Source organism: Pogonomyrmex barbatus, unplaced genomic scaffold (assembly GCF_055798465.1).
Source record: "Pogonomyrmex barbatus isolate J1 unplaced genomic scaffold, ASM5579846v1 scaffold2, whole genome shotgun sequence".
Taxonomy (NCBI): Eukaryota; Metazoa; Arthropoda; class Insecta; order Hymenoptera; family Formicidae; genus Pogonomyrmex; species Pogonomyrmex barbatus.
The window spans coordinates 24759774-24772355 of NW_028297116.1; positions in this window are offsets into that span (position 1 = coordinate 24759774).

The following is a 12582-nucleotide window of genomic DNA, read 5'->3' on the forward strand; positions in this document are numbered from 1 at the left end:
CCTTTCGCTCCGTTCCTCCTCCGGATTTCCCCCGACCGACCATCCGTCGGGGACCGCCGAACATCAGGCGGAGTGCGGCAGTGGCCGCAAAGAGGCAGCAATGCCTCCTTTTTTAAAGACTTATACATGCGAACTCCGAAAGCGTCGGAGAATACCGCGAAAACACGTATGTTTTCGTGGTATTTCCCCGCACCGCGCCAAGCGTCGCGTCAACAAGCGCGAACGCCCCCCGCGCCGCGCCACGCACCGTACCACCGAGCGCGAAAGCGTCCCGCACCGCACCGACGCCACGCCACGCAACCGAGCGAGCGTCCCGCACCGCGCCACGACCGCGTCCACAAGCGCGCAACCACCCCGCACCGCGCCACTACCTTCCCTACGAATTCCTTCCCTACCCAAAAAACCAATCATCCCCCCGATCCTTTTTTTCCGCTCCTGGGGAGAGGGATGCTAACCCCGAGATCGACCAATCCGACCGATCCGACCGAAAATACCGAGGTCGATCTCGGATATAAAAAGGCATCGCTCTCCACAGAAAATCACTCACTCACGCTCCGTTTACTCCTGTTCCTAGATCGTCTCCGAGAGCTCGCCTCGAGGAAACGATCTTCCGAAACCGGCAGCAAGCCTGAGATTGTTGGGGCTCTCCCCAACGCGCCAAGTTCGCTTGGCCTGGCCGAAAGCCGTCTCCGTAGCTCGCACGGCAAGCCGAGAGTTGCTGGGGTCTCCCCAGCGCGTCGAGTTCGCTCGACCCGACTCTGCCGTTCCGAGATTTCACCACCGAGTACCGGGGTTCTCCCCGATACTACCTCTCCGAGCACCAGGGTACACCCTGGTCGGCCGAGTACACTCGGCGCCGCCACCTTCTTCTCCGCACACAGCCGGAGCTCTCCCCGGTTGGCCGAGTTCACTCGGTGTTCACTCAAACAGACGAGGGGCACACCCCCCGTCAGCCGAGCACTCTCGGCAGGGAACGGGCACACCCGTTCTCCGATCTCAACGATCCGCCGACCTCGCGAAATATCCACCCTCGCGACAATACCCGCGACACGCGTGCCCGTTTAAATCGCCGATTTAAAGGCCCGCGACTAACACGTGCGACACCGCCGCCGCCGCGCGCGCCCCGCGCCGCCGAACTGCGCACCGCGATCAGTATCGCGCCGACCGCCCGAGCGATCTCTTATTTTGTATTTACGCATTACCCGCACGCCGATCGCCGCCTCGCCCGTCTACGGCCACGAACATTTAACGCGACGATTCGGTGCATTCCATCGCACCACTTTTAGCTAAATAAACATCGTTATTTATTATCAATCTCGCCTCACACTTTAATCTTGCCTTTCTGTCTCCAACGTCCTCGCTTCTCCCCCTGGTAACCGACTGACCGCTCTCCGCGCGGAAAAGCGAGACCGTTATAATATAATAATTTATTTATTTATAAATTTTATTAAACGAAATTTAAATCGTAGAATTTCTTTTCTGAGATAAAATATGTTTCTATCCGGGTTGTTTATATAATTTCATAAAGAAAACTATATCTTATAAGGAAATGAATAATGTACGTATATATGTATACATGAGTGTGTGTGTGTGTTTTCGTATACCCTTAATTTTGTTTATATCTTGAGAATTAAGAATCGTAACCACAAACTATAATTATTTTCGAAAGGATTTTTGATGGAGAATATATTTATACAAGGAAAATATATCCATATAAGGACATCAACAAAATTTATCCTTGAAATAAGGATATGTATCAGGTGAACTGTTGAATAAATGTTTTGTCATGGATTTTGTTATATTGTCATTATGACTTTTATTCCTTACTCATATCCTTTCTATTGTTATTAATTTTGTTATTAACTTTTATATTTATTATTATTAAAATGGAACAAAAGTGAAAGTGTTTGATATACAAGAGTTTCTTAGTTTCTGAAATTATATTTGACGATATAAAGAAATTGGTTGGTATTTTGTTATTTATATAATTATATGATTTTGTTTATTAATTGGTAATAAAGATATTACAATGTACCGATAATTGTGTAATTGTGTAAATGTTTTGTTATAGTTTTCATGCATTACGTGGGCGAGGTTTTATTTCCTACATTTGTTTTTTATTCATTATTTACTATTTGTTGAGATTTTGTTGTTAATGTTGAAATGCTTAGATAAGGATGCGATATTAAGCTCTATTTTCTTGTTATTTTACTGAACAGTCTGGAGAAGTGATTTCAGTATGTTCTGTTTTTTGTTAGTGAGGTTTTAGGGAAAATTTACTAGGAACATTAAGGCTGTAGTAGCGCCATAAGATTGTGGTAAGGAGCGGCCATTTTGTAGAAATCTTTAAATAATTTCAAGCGGTATATTCTTTTATTAAATGTATAGGAAGGGTTTGTTTGTGCTGTCTCCTGATACAGTCAGTCATAAATAATTAAAATTTTTGAAAAATTTACATTAGACATGACCAGAGGTACTCTCGGCGCTGGGACGTGACATCTCCATCCGTGGAGAAGTTCGGTCTCCGAACTTTATAATAACTAATGTTTTATTTATTATATATATTTTTTTTTATGCATATACTTGTGTATATTATTGCTAGTGTTTTCCTCTTTCTCCTTGTATGTGTGTTATATATTTTTTTTTTTCTTCCACCTTTGTTGTTAATATTATTATTGTTAAAATCATTAAAGGTATTTTAGGGAATGGTTATTAAGGGAGAGGTGTAGGTTATTTGCGCAAATTAATTAATGGCTGTATATGTTACGTAAGGAAGATTAATAAGCTTAATATATTTGTTTTTATTAAGTTATATATACTCATTAGATTATATGTTTATTTCAGGCATATCTTGTCATTATTATTTTTGTTATGAGTCTTTAGTCTCTCCATATGCATCAGATATTATAAACATTTTTATTTCTATAATTTTTCTCTCTTTTTTTTTTGTTACTCTTACTTCTATTGTTATGACTTATTGTTAGAGTGAATATGGTAGTTGGATATGATTAAAGGATAATATTCTCTTCCCCTTTTTCTTTTCCATCACCATTTTATTTTATTTGTTAGTAATTGCATTACATACTACATTGGCATGCGTAGTGCATGTGCGCATGCGTGTATATAAAATAATGATAAAATCGCATAATGATAAAAAAAAAAACTTTTCTTGTTATTTTACGTGTATGTATTTTTATTAATAAAGAGAAGCATAAAAATTTTTTTGTTGTGTATGTATATATGTATTATCGCTGGTAGCTGTTATGTAAGAAGATACGATTATATCTCCGCGGCAGAAGCTAAAATAAATCTCGCGGCATAGCTATCTCGCATAACAAAGTATATACTAAGTGGTCGACACGGCCTTCACGGTCTATCACATGTCGCCTGCAATTAAAACAATCTATCGCGCGTCTTGCTCGCAATAACAGCTTGTAACAGCGCCCGCAATGTAGTGTGGTATTCTGCAACGTTTGCGAAATGGCATGCAAATGTCGCCATAGCGCACGCTGGCGGTTTGGCACGCAAAAAGTATGTAGCACAATTCGCACACAATATCACATTGTCGGAAATTTGCACGTACCATGCTGATAAACAATAGAGTTTATATGCGGGCATTGAATTTAAATTTAAATAGTCACGATAATAAGGCAGCACGAGAACACTGTGCGATCGTCCAAGAGGGGGAGAGCTCTGGGGTATTGGTATTCCTCTTTCACTTACGGGATGTTCGTTTCGCTGTGGAGATTCCAGGTCGTCGTAAGTCCTCTCCGATGCCTCTTCAATCTGCGTTGTTACGTCACGCCTCTCAGTTAGCGCATTGACGTAGATTGCTTGCGGTCCCATTTCCATGTACTCGGGCTCGGAGTTGCTTGGGCTTCCGGTTGCTGCGGCTGAGACAGATCTATGCTCATCGGCCTCTGAATTGCTTGTGTGACGTCCTGGGAGGTCCTGGTAGATCGGACGGAGCCGAAATCAACAGATCCTCGACAGCTACACTCACACGTTATTTGTGAGGTTCTTTTCCATGCGGTTAAGAGGGTAAAACCTCAGGATTAGATATTGCGAAGGAAGTAGGTAACAGGAATGTCGAAATGACTTTTATTTTCGGAAAAGAGTTTTCGATTTTGGGAATAAGGAATAATATAATATCACACTTGTGGTATTTGAATTGGAATTTATTCACTGTTATAAATGATAGATATATATATTTAGCGAATGCGAGTAGAAGTACAAGTGCAAAAATGTAAGTGTCCGTGGATGTGAATCGTAAGTGCGAATACAATGCGCAAAGGTATCGTCGTTTGAGGTTTTTATATGTTGCCAAAACATGGAAGTAGGGGTGATCTAACTTCCAACGTTATGATTCTACAGGTCTGAATAAAGCCTATTACCAAACAGCCTTGGCACGGTTTGCCTATCGTTAGTCTACTTTCACTATGAGTCAGCGATGACTCGTGGTATTAAAATATTATGGCGCCCTTGACATTTAACGTTGGCCTACTTTCGCTTATAAACTGACCATGAGTCACACCTGTGACTAAATATTATGGCGGCCTTGACATTTAACGTTGGCTTATTTTTGCTTTCAAACTGATCATGAGTCATACTTATGACTATTCGGTCGACCTATTTTATTTTCAAAGAGTTATACTTCGTTATAATAATTCCTTTCTTATAATTAACAAACATATAGTTTGCTTGAATTTAAGCTTTTATAATAAATATTAATCATCGCGATATCATTTTAGATATACTTTACAATTTTTATAATAATAATGATTACATCATATAATTAGTATATCTAAAATATATCAGTATAACTCTTTTTACATTTGTAATACATTATTTATTAAATGTTTTTAGATACAAAATGGCTCTGATTGTGATTGGTTGAATTGTTAGGGTAGTTTTCCATGCATATTAATATTCAAGATTTTTGTCATAGCCATAGGATTAGTGTTAATGAAAAAAGGGAAGTAACAATTATAAATATAAGTCTAGGATGAAGGTTTCTACAAGTTGAACTGGTTTATATACGAAGATTTGCCTGCTGAACTGATTTGAGTTTTTGAAGTAAGTGTATGTAAGGAAGTTTATAATTGTTTAAATATCTTCTAAACGGTGCGAGTTAGGTAGGTATGTGTAATGAGGTAAGTTGCAGGATTTCCTGTGTGTTGTCCAAATCTTTCATAATAATTATTTGTTAATGTAATAATTTATTTATTTATAAATTTTATTAAACGAAATTTAAATCGTAGAATTTCTTTTCTGAGATAAAATATGTTTCTATCCGGGTTGTTTATATAATTTCATAAAGAAAACTATATCTTATAAGGAAATGTATAATGTATGTATATATGTATACATGTGTGTGTGCTTTCATATACCCTTAATTTTGTTTATATCTTGAGAATTAAGAATCGTAACCACAAACTATAATTATGTTTTCGAAATGATTTTTGATGGAGAATGTATTCATGCAAGGAAAAGATATCCATATAAGGACATCAACAAAATTTATCCTTGAAATAAGGATATGTATCAGGTGAACTGTTGAATAAATGTTTTGTCATGGATTTTGTTATATTGTCATTATGACTTTTATTCCTTACTCATATCCTTTCTATTGTTATTAGTTTTGTTATTAACTTTTATATTTATTATTAAAATGGAACAAAAGTGAAAGTGTTTGATATACAAGAGTTTCTTAATTTCTGAAATTATATTTGACGATATAAAGAAATTGGTTGGTATTTTGTTATTTATATAATTATATGATTTTGTTTATTAATTGGTAATAAAGATATTACAATGTACCGATAATTGTGTAATTGTGTAAATGTTTCGTTATAGTTTTCGTGCATTACGTGGGCGAGGTTTTATTTCCTACATTTGTTTTTATTCATTATTTACTATTTGTTGAGATTTTGTTGTTAATGTTGAAATGCTTAGATAAGGATGCGATATTAAGCTCTATTTTCTTGTTACTTTACTGAACAGTCTGGAGAAGTGATTTCAGTATGTTCTGTTTTTTGTTAGTGAGGTTCTAGGGAAAATTTACTAGGAACATAAGGTTGTGGTAAGGAGCGGCCATTTTGTATAAGCTTTTAAATAACTTTAAGCGGTATATTCTTTTATTATGTGTATATTAAAGGCCTGACGGTGCTGTCTCCTAACACAGTCAGTCATAAATAATTAAAAATTTTGAAAAAATTTACATTAGACATGACCAGCGGTACTCTCGGCGCTGGGACATGACAGAAAGTAGCAAAAACAAAAGGGTCGATCGTAAAACCTTTCCGGTCGAGTGATGCAACTATGCGGCGGTCGCTCGACGCGAACAAAGCGAATGATGTAACCCGAAAGAATCCTGAGCGCGACGAGTATACTTATATTCGTTTACATCTAATTTCCTTATACTCTATATTTCACTGGTGTGTAAACGTATGCCCGGTGGGAAAATGCGAAAGCAACCGGGAATAAAACTCAATGCATGATTCTCACTTATCTTTCGGTGTTTGCTCTGCGCAGATACTCTTCGAGGGAGATACGTGGTCGAAAACTGCTTCCTTGGTAAGCTGCTACGGGCACGGATGGGGCTGGCAAGGCGCTCCAGAGGCGATCATGTACGAGGAGTTCGTACTCGCCGTCGTAAGTCACTCCTTCGCCGATGATTGCATTGTGGTCGTAAATCGCGGCCACGTGGAAATCATATTCGAGTCGCCGAAGTGCGTTGTTACGACCCGCGCGATTTTTCCGTGTCTTAGGCATTCGGCAGAGGCTTTAGGCGTATATTATATTTAATTAAAAGGTTAGGGTTAGGATATTACATTCGGCTGCGAGTCAATTATGCATTGGTTCGGCGTCGCGTTGGAATGCATGGGCTACCGCGTGCTCGAAATCCGATGTTTCCTTTGTGGTGTTACGTCACAGGCGAGACGTGCTACGCGTGGAGCGAGTCTGCTCGCACTGGGCTGCGTGTTGGTTTCTACAGAATGAATTGACTGAACTATTGATACAAATTGCGACTGTATAGACCGTATAAAAAGGTCGATAGCCTCCTAGAGAAAACGATATCATGCAGTCCTATCTCTGCATCTACGTCAATGACGATAGGATTCGGCAGTGCGTAAAAAGAAGTATTTTCTTCGCGTAAATATTCTAAGAATGCCGCAAATGCTTCGGAGCAGGGATCGCAATCGGTTACCTCACGCCAGAGAGCTAATTTAGTACCGCAAAAATTGCAAAGCCTTTCTTCCCGAGTAGTTCCAACATTAATGTAATGCCTTAAGATAGCGGTGAATTGTAGTTGATCACTATTGAGATTATACCGGGATTTACACTCTAGGCATATGAGATTGGTAGAATTTGTATCGGTAGCTATGCCGACAAGACCATACCCGAATTCGACTACACACCGTGAGAGACTTATTTGGTGATTAAAGACGGCGGCTGGATGTGTTCTCTTTTGACGCGAGCTTTCCGATCGTCCTCTGCACATAACGCGATTCACAGAATAGGAAATGGAAATTCACTTACCTTTCGTTGGCCCGGTTCCTGGATTCGGGCTTTTAATTCTCGCTGTCGGCCTGGCGGGTCTCGGGATGCTTACTAGGATGCGGTGTCTGGAGACAACGTTGCTGGATTCGGGGGACTTGGAGCCCACAGGCTATTCTTGAAGTGCGCTTCGTATTCTGGCTGGTAGATTTCTTCACACCCGAGCAATTCGCTCAAATCACCGGTGAGCGCGGATTTAATTTCGTATAAAGTTCGGCGAATCGCACGCTGACGTCCGGCGCGGTTTTTACGTTTATTCGGCATCGAAAGTGACCATGAAGGGAAATGTTGCTTCCCTTACAAGTTACGAATATAAGATTGAACTTTCTATCGCGATGAGAACCTGTAACCCTCTGTGGGGAGTAGTGCGGGTGGACGCACAACTTGCTAGCCAAGAGGCGGGACAGGTTGTCAGATATCTTGTAATTTGACGACTTAAATGCGTGAGAAGCGATACCTCTCTTGGGGAGTAGTGCGGGTGGACGCACAACTTGCTAGCCAAGAGAGCAAGCACGGCTTCCCGGAACGCTTGTTATTTGATTGAATTACGCGTGGTCACTCTACCTCGCGAACTCTGTCGATTGTACGTTTCGCTAGGATGGGTGGAAGGATTTGGGTTTATTAATTGTTTGACACTAATCACTTTTCACTTATATATATATATATATATATATATATATATATATATATATTGTAAGACATTCAAATACAAGATTAATACAAAGATTGATTAGATTTAATAGAGCTTGAATTTAAATTGAATGATGTTAAAAAAATAAAATTGATTTGAAATTATATTCGAGTTATTTCTTAACACTAGAATTGGAATTGAATTCTCTTGACACTAGAACTAGAATTGAATTAGAAGAGGGAGTTCACGGACTGGAGGTCCTCTCCAATCGGATTCGCGGGATGAACTAAACACAGTCGGCCGTGCACTGAAGTGCTTCGATTCGGCGGCTCGAAACTGCGGCGACGCTATGGTAGGGTGCGCGCTCGATGGGAGGCGCTAGTGATGGGAGTGCGGCGCTCGCGTGGGAGGCCAGAGAATTGCCCTGGTGGGGCTCGCGGTAGCCTAGGGACGTATCACGTCTATTCTTTGCTTCATGTTATACAAATTTATCATTATAAAATTGAGAAGAGTAATACCTTTACAATAGGGAATAAAATTATTAATTAATCCATTTATTCTGACGCGATAGACATGACAACCCCCCCCTTATAATAGAAATGGAGGCACTCCGACCGACATTTCTCATCTTAATCCTAAGCACAAAAAGGTATAAAGATATAAATCATAAATGATCAAATATTAGCTAAGATATTACCTAAAGGTTTTAGGAGATACAATTTTTACATTATTTTATGACAACGGCGCATTGTCATGTAACAAAATCACTTTGCCATGTCTTCTGGCCCATTCTGGTCGTCTTTCGATTAATGCGTGGTTTAAATTAATCATTTGTTGGCGATAGCGTTGTGTATTAACGGTTTCGCCGGGCTTCAAGAGTTCATAATACACAATACCGCTCTGGTCCCATCAGACACAGAGCATGGTCTTCTTGCCGAAGCGATTTGGTGTTGGTGTTGATGGACCGGCTTTGCTAGGTGAAAGCCACGATTTTTTCCGCTTCGGGTTTTCAAAATAAATCCATTCTTCGTCACCCGTCACAATTCGATACAAAAATGATTTCCTTGGCGTTGAAGCAGCATTTCACAAGTGACTTTGCGATTTTCCATTTGACGTTCATTCAAATCGTGTGGGACCCATTTACCGAGTTTATTGATCTTTCCCATTGCTCGTAAACGTCTGCTGATTGTTTCTTGTGATATATGTAATGCTTCTGCTAATTTCCGTTGAGTTTGAGTTGGGTCATCATCCAATAACTCCTGCATTGCTCGTCTTCGCATTTTTGTGGTCTACCAGAGTGCTCACTGTCTTTCACATTGAAATCACCACTTTTAAATTGTCGAAACCATGTCTCACATGTTCTAATCGATGGAGCGTGTTCACCATATGTTTCTACCAGCAAACGATGACTTTCAACAGCCTTTTTCTTTTGATTAAATAAAAAAAGCAATGCATGCCGCAAATGTTCTTTTTCAGGCACAAAACTCGACATGATCACTGAACGATAAAACAAAGACGCTAGTTTTTGGCGGACTCAACTTGTGTGTGTTTGTAGTTTTAAATGTCAGACGAACAAAATGATGTATGTGTCAAATTAATACGCTGCGTACTTTTCGCTGGCGACATCTCTTAGTTAAACCGGAAAAAACTTATGCATACACCTGGTATATCTATGTATTGTTTATTCGCATGTCGGCTGAAAAAGACGTTTGACTTATCTGATATTGTGATAAATATTACCATAGCCTCAGTGGTCTAGTGGATAAGATGCCCAGAAAGCAGGCGATCCAGGTTGAGGTGATATTTTTTGTATATATATTTCCAGTGGGGGGGGGGATAATAAGATAAAAAAAGGATTTTAATCGATATCAACAATATTGATCATCGAATTATTATAGAGCCACTACGTTGAAAGTCTGCTAAACCAAAGCGGCACGTAGTTGGTAATATAATTAATTGAATTTATTTCATATTAAAAGACTTTAGCAACCAAGATCCTGCCGAGGAAATGTCATGTTTCGCGTAATGTAATTTGTTAGATAACAAAATCATGTAATTAATAACATAAATAAATTACGTAATGGATTGTTCCAAATTAGTACGTGATTTTTTTTTTGAAAAATCACTTAATTTAAAAAATGATGTACTGTTAGAAAATCATGTAATTTTATAGTCCTCAAATTTTAAAGATCTGAATGATAGAAATAGAAAAAAGAAAAATGTACAGTTTTCAGTTAGATGTTTATTTATTTCACACAATAAATGTAATAATAAAGTTAACTTACATTGAAATTAATTTATATTATGGAAATATAAAAATTATAAAAATTACTTATTGACTAGAGAATCTTAATTTTATAAAAACAATTTTTATAATAAAACATTCTGCATATATGAAAAACATTTAAAAAATCCAAGCTAATGTTTAAGCCAGAATTGCATATATTTTCTATTAAAAACTGTAAGAATTAGACGACCGTAAGCGGTCATGAAAGAGATTCGGAATATAAACAGCTAACAGAGAGGAGCCGTCGTGGTCGTGCAGACTAAGTGTCGGATTGGTAGACGAGGGATCCCGAGTTCAAATCCAGTCGGTCTCCGTTATTTTTTTCCGAATCTAATAGATATCTTTCAATTTCAGAAGTGGGATTCAGCCCATGTTACCTCAGAGAGGATTCAGCCTATGTTACCTCAGAGAAGATTCAGTCTATGTTACCTGACAAATCGATCGTTCAAAAGTGAACGGAAAAAGTCGGCGGTAGTACTCCAATGTCGTGTCGGTCGTTCAAGAGAAATGAACGGAAAAAAAGTCGCGGAGTAGTACTCCAAAGGAATCGTGTCGGTCGTTCAAGAAGTGATCGAGGTTGGGAGCAGAAGCTCCAAGTTTCGGATAAAAAAATCCGATAGAGGAAGACTCGGTACATTCGGGACGAATGTAATACCAGAATGGCCGAACTGTAAGAATTAGACGACCGTAAGCGGTCATGAAAGAGATTCGGAATATAAACAGCTAACAGAGAGGAGCCGTGCAGACTAAGTGTCGGATTGGTAGACGAGGGATCCCGAGTTCAAATCCAGTCGGTCTCCGTTAATTTTTTCCGAATCTAATAGATATCTTTCAATTAATTATAATTTTCGGAGACATTTACTAACACTATTTTTTTAATATACATAAATGCGAAATCGCTTTCTGAAGTATACATAGTATATGACTTTTTCATTTGTATACATTTATATTACATGTATGAGGAATTGTTACCTTCGGGGACTCTGTACATTTGTAGATATATAACATTCATTTTGGGACATTATCAATATGTATTTTTTGAGTTAAATTTAAAGGTTAATACTTGTCTTGAGACATTAATATTATTATCAATAGTATCAAAGTTTAGAAAATATAAAGAAAATATACTAATAAATAAGAAATAAAATGTTTTTTGAGATTGAGAATTTTTGATTAAATTTTTTTTAGATAATTTTCTGGGTAATTTTGTAATCAAAATTACTTACGATTTATTATATATGAATTTTATATTATTTTTCTAGTATATTACTTATTTCTTATAACATGTACTACTGTGATCAAATATAAACGAGATTTTTAAATTTAAACTGCGCGGGTTCATCGATTCTGACAAATATTTTTTTGATTAAGTTGGTAGTACTGTTTTTGACATCTGTGTGAAATTTCATGTCATTCTCTTCATTTGTTTAATAGTGAACGCTCGTTTTTGTGAATATTCAAAAGTATTTTTTTCGATTTTTACGATGTGTGATTCTGTTGGGCAAAAAAATTGTATTTTATTTTGTTTGCGGAATGAAATTTCTGCTACTGAAACATTCAGAATGTTGCAGAAGGCTTTTGGTGACCAAGCTCTATCAAGACCAAGAGTATTTGACTGATATAAAATGTTGAAAGATGGTCGAGAAAGCGTAGAAACCGAACCACATCAAAGACGACCAAAAACATCAACTAATGAACAACACGTGAAGCAAATCAAGGATTTGATGCTCCAAAATCGTCGATTGACAATTAAAGAACTTGCCGATACTATAAACTGTTTCATTTGGATCAGTCCAGACCATTTTGAAAGATCATTTGTGCTTGAGAAGAGTCAAACCTCGTTTGGTTCCGTTTGGAAAACACTCAATTTTTTGGAAAAACAGCGTCGCGTTGAAGTGTGTGAAACAATGATTTCTGACTACTAGGACAAGATGAAACGCATGATAACTGGAGATGAGACTTGGATCTATGCGTACGACCCGGAAACAACCGACAAATCAAGCGAATATCGTGTAAAAGGTGAGGCAAGACCAAAAAGATCGCGCCAAAGTCGCTCAAAAATCAAGGTTTTATTAACAGTTTTCTTCGATTATCGTGGTGTGGT